Source organism: Rhinolophus sinicus, linkage group LG13 (genome assembly GCF_036562045.2).
Source record: "Rhinolophus sinicus isolate RSC01 linkage group LG13, ASM3656204v1, whole genome shotgun sequence".
Classification (NCBI taxonomy): domain Eukaryota; kingdom Metazoa; phylum Chordata; class Mammalia; order Chiroptera; family Rhinolophidae; genus Rhinolophus; species Rhinolophus sinicus.
In genome coordinates, this window is record NC_133762.1 from 29,372,067 (window position 1) to 29,376,722 (window position 4,656).

Here is a 4,656-nt window from a genome sequence, read left to right on the forward strand (position 1 = left end):
CACATCCCACTCACTCCTCATCCCACTGATATATTGCACTGAACCTTTGGAGGCGGCTGGTATTAGACAGTCCACCCCCACCATTTCACCACATCTGCTCAATTAGGTCCCCAGTGACCTCTATATTTATTTATCCAAGGACACATTTTCCTGTTTAATTTATGTAATTTGAAAGCTCAGCAGCATCCAGCACAGTTGGCTTTCCTCACTTACCACACAATCCTCAGTTTCCTCCTATTGCTCTGGCCATTTCTTCTTGGTGTCGACTAAGTGAATGGTTTCCAAGAGTGTGCAGCACAGTGACCCTGAATGATCCGGCCCTTTTTACATCTCTCTGGATGGATCTCTGCCAATATCGATTAAGTTCCAGTTGCACTGGACTGCTTTCATCCCCATGCATGTACCTTTAAACATGTTTGGAATACATGCCTTGACGGCAGGGACCGGATTCCTTACTGTCTACACATAGTACATGTGCAATACATACTTTCTGAATCATCGTCAATGAATGACTGCAATGTGAAGAGCAGGCTGGAGGAGTGATGACACCAAAAGAGAACAACAAAAATAGCCCTGATCTTTTTGAAACCATACCTCCATCAAAAACACACAACACACACTTGCTGGCTTAAAAATCCTTTGATGGCTCCCCAGCACCCCCGAGACAAAGTCCAAACTCCTCAAAACTTAGAAGGAGATACAAGGGACGTCTTTCAGAGGGGTACCTCTGCTTATGTCTCAAACATCATCCAGACAGACCACTTCCACTTCTCAGAATCTGTCGCTAGCCAGCTTGCAAAACCCTTGCAAATGCCCAAGAAGCCTGCATTCTCTCCCCAGGGCTTTGCACACACTGCTCTCTCTGCCTAGCGCACTGTGAACCTCACCAGCCTCATCTTCTGGCCAATACAAAGGCAGCCTTCGTGTCTCATTTTGGAAGTCGTCTTCTTTTGGAATCTCTCTTTCAGCATCCACCCCAACCTCATCTCCGGAAATCTGGGTTCACTGCCTTCGCTGGGCATTCACAGTCCCTTGTATGTCTAAAACCATAGCGTGAGTCACAACCGCGTCCTATTTATGCAGTAAGACTGTGGAGTTCCCTGAGGACAAGATCCCATTCACTTTTTCACCCATGGAGACCACCCCAGGCCATGGCTCACAATACATGCTCAGTGAGGGACCTCCTTAAAGTGCAGACATACCTTGGAGGTATTGTGGGCTGGGGTCCAGGCCACCGCGATAAAGCAAGTATTGCAATAAATCGATTCCTAATCTTTTTGCTAGTGGAGGGCCTTGCTTTCAATTTGTAAAAAGCAGAACACCTGTGAAGCACAACAGTGCCAAGCACAAATTAAAGGAGGTATGCCAGTAGTAGGAGTAACAATAAAAGGTCCCCAGTATCGAGGACTTACCTGCAAGGGTTTTAAATATAAATTTACTTTGTAATAACCTTATAAGACAGGTGTTATCATTGTCCCCAATTTGCAGATGGGAAAACTGATGCACAAAGAAGTCAATCCATCCTCCCTGGCCCCAGAAGAGTCGCACAGACATACATTTTCTGCAGTTTTGAGTTATCCCCCGGTCCCCAAATAAGGGCTTTTCCTCTTCTTAAAGAAACTTTCGGATCAGGTCAAGCAATGGTCCCCAAATATACAGAAAAGCCAAAAGCACACTCCACGCCAGCGCCAGGCCGAGTTAAAGGGCATGAGGGGGCGCCGCCCCGGCGCGGCTGAGGGGACAAAGGTCCAGCCCCAGTCTCCTTTCAGGGGGTGCCCCGCCGCCCAGCCCTCTTGCCCACTGCAACGAGTGGACACCGGGGCGGCGCGTTTGGGCCGCGATCGCCGCTCGGCCCCAGCTCACCTGCTGTCCCACCGCCGCGTCGAGCCGGGGCCGCCGGCCCGCAGCGCCTCCCCCGGGCTGCCAGGCGCCCGCTCCGCGCGCCGCGGAGCCTGTTGCCTTGGCTACCGGCGCTGCCCACCTCCCGCGGTTGCGCTACGGCGGCTGAGAGGGGACCAGGAGGGTTCGCGTGCCTTTCCGCAGCCCCCGAGCGGGCGGAGAAGGGAAAGCAGGTCGGCGTCCGGTTTCCAAGCTAAGAAGGACCCCTTGGGGCTTGGCGTCCTGGAACTTGGCCCCAAGGAAAGAAAGAAGGAAGGGAATGCAGAGGGAAAGGGACAGCAAGGCCGGGGGAGGAGTTGAGCCTCGGATCCTGCCTGTGCCTCAGTTTCTCTCTCTGTCTGATGGATACCCTTCTGGGAGAGGACAGGGCCGCCGGCCGAAGCTTGCTGGACCAGTAATAGTTAAAGACGGGAAAACTGTTGTGGGAGGAGTAGGCGGGGGTGTGGCAAAGAACCAATAAACTTGTTTCTTTGGGCTCCAGGTGAGAATTAGCTCACCAGATTTAATTTCAATCAGGGAAATCATTTGTAACCAGCAATTCTACTCTTTGGAATAATCCTACAGATACACTGGAACATGAGCACAACGGATAGTCATTGCTCCATTTTTTATTTTTATTTTATTTTTTGTAAAAGCGAAAGGGTTGAGACCAGTCTAAATGTTCATCAGCAGGAGATTGAGTAAATGACTTACGGTGATCCATAAAACAGAATACCATAGCAAGGCTTAAGAGAGACCAAAGAAGATAAAGATGTAGATAGTTTAGATATAGACCTATCTTCAAGCCATGCATACAGCAATAGTCCCATCTTTGCTTCTTCTCTGACCTTCAACCTTACCCCAACTCTGCCCCAGTCTATTCTCCACCCAGCAACCAAAATGTGCTTTTTAAAATGTAAACATTATCTCCTCTCAAAAACCGTACCCCCCCAAAAAAAACCATCATTCAACAGCTTTCCCATCACATTTAGAATAAAATCTAGAGTGGTTACCACTGTCAATCGCACCTCTCACCGTTTTCCCCTCTTGTCCATGCTCCATCACACTGGCCTTGCAGTATTAAGCGAAGCTTGCTTCTGCCTCACAGCCTTTCCTCTTGCTGTTCCATATTGGGACCCCTCTTCCTCCAGATATGCCTGTAACTTGCTTCCTCACTTCCTTCCTATCTCTACTCAAATTGTTCCTGCTTCTTGATTATGTCCAATTCAAAACAGTTCCCCACTTCCTGAAATCCCTACCACAAACACAAATCCTCAAATAAGCTCTTCCCAAGTTCCTCTTCCCAACATACCTCATGGTTTCTCTGGTGTGTGTTCTCACTTAATGAACAAGCTAAATAAATCAATTTTTTTGGGGGGGGTACAGGTTTGTTGCTGGTAGAATCTGATTGTGGTCTTTATTTATTAGTCTTAGCTTTCTTCTGCCCAGTCCAATAATACCCGGACAGGAAGAAGCAAGGATTTTAAGAGCTACCTGGAAGATTCAGTGGTCTGAAGCAACCTGACTTGGGCAGGTATTTTGGGGGGGAAAGAAAGGCTGTGGTAGGAATTAGGAAAGCTTAAGTAATTCTCCTTCCTCTGCCATCAATCCTTCCTGTGGTCTTGGGCAAGCCATTTTATTTTGAGCCTTTTTCCATTTCTGTTAAAGAAGAGATTCAAGTCTATTTCTAAGGCTTCTTCCATTCTAAAAATATTCTAGGATTCCAAACTCTACAGGTTCTTATATTTCCAGGTAAACGTTCCCCTACATTAGTCATTGGGACAACATTTTCATCATTGTTGCCGTATCTACATACCACCTAGACTGTTATGTAAATAAGTCATTTTCTGTTATGTAAATAAGTCATTTTCAAGTTTTTTTTCTTTAAATAGACTCTCAATTTTTACTTAAATTTACAAAGGAAAATTTACATCACAGTTTAAATGGAAAACCGGCATTACTTGGTAAAAATGGAAGAATTTTTGCAAACACACACACAAACCCTAAAACAAAACAGTGTTATTTAACTGTGGATGTGGTTAGCTTTGGAGAGATTTGGAAAATGAAGCCTTCATTCTATTAAAAGGGGAGATAAGCAAATGTCAGAAAAATGTCAGATACATACTAGTCTCGAGCAAACCTTCTCTTTGGTTTGAAACGGGACTTTCTCACTGTGTCTTTCAATGTTACCGAATGTCGTGTTCATGCACCTTAGAACCTTTCACTTACCCCACAGAGTATATAGAGCCCACATTTTAGGAAACAACGCCCATCTTTCTCTGATTAACCTGGACTCATCTTTCAGTTCTTAGATTAAATATAAATTCCTCAGGAAAGCCTTCCAGGACTACCCCCTACCCCCAACTAAGTTGGTTTCCCCTTACAGATTGGGCATTAAATAAACTTTTATTGAAAGACTATTCCCTCATACTACTTCATAGTACTCATCACAGTATGTCGTGATGCGTTTGTGTTCATTGTCGGTGTCTTCTTAACTAGACCATAAATTTTTGTGCACTTCTGAACCCCAGATCTTGACATGTAATTGGCTCCCAGTGAATACAAAGATGAGGTGAGAAATAAAGCCTTCACAACTTCCGCTGCCCGGGACAGCGGGGTCCCGTCTTCTCCCCGCCAGACCCCAGCCGGGTTAACCCCGCCTTCCTCCTCAACCCCCGGCAGGTTTAGCCCCGCCTCCTCCCTTAGCACGGCGAGGATTTAGCTCCTCCTTCTCCGTCTACCAATAACAGGTGCCCTCTAGGCCGCCGCCGAGGGCGG

The 4,656-nt window shown here is 46.8% G+C and overlaps 1 protein-coding gene across 2 annotated transcripts in view; it reads right to left on the reverse strand.

The window, feature by feature from the left end:
• The window catches only part of PKIG (cAMP-dependent protein kinase inhibitor gamma), a 77,837-nt gene extending 75,821 nt beyond the window's left edge, over positions 1-2,016 (reverse strand). Inside the window, exon 1 of one of the 2 annotated variants that reach the window (XM_019748577.2) lies at positions 1,864-2,016. The gene's annotated coding sequence lies outside the window, so the exon portion shown is untranslated. The remainder of the gene's footprint in view (positions 1-1,863) is intronic. The other variant, XM_019748569.2, reaches the window with a different exon arrangement.
• Positions 2,017-4,656: the final 2,640 nt, after the last annotated feature.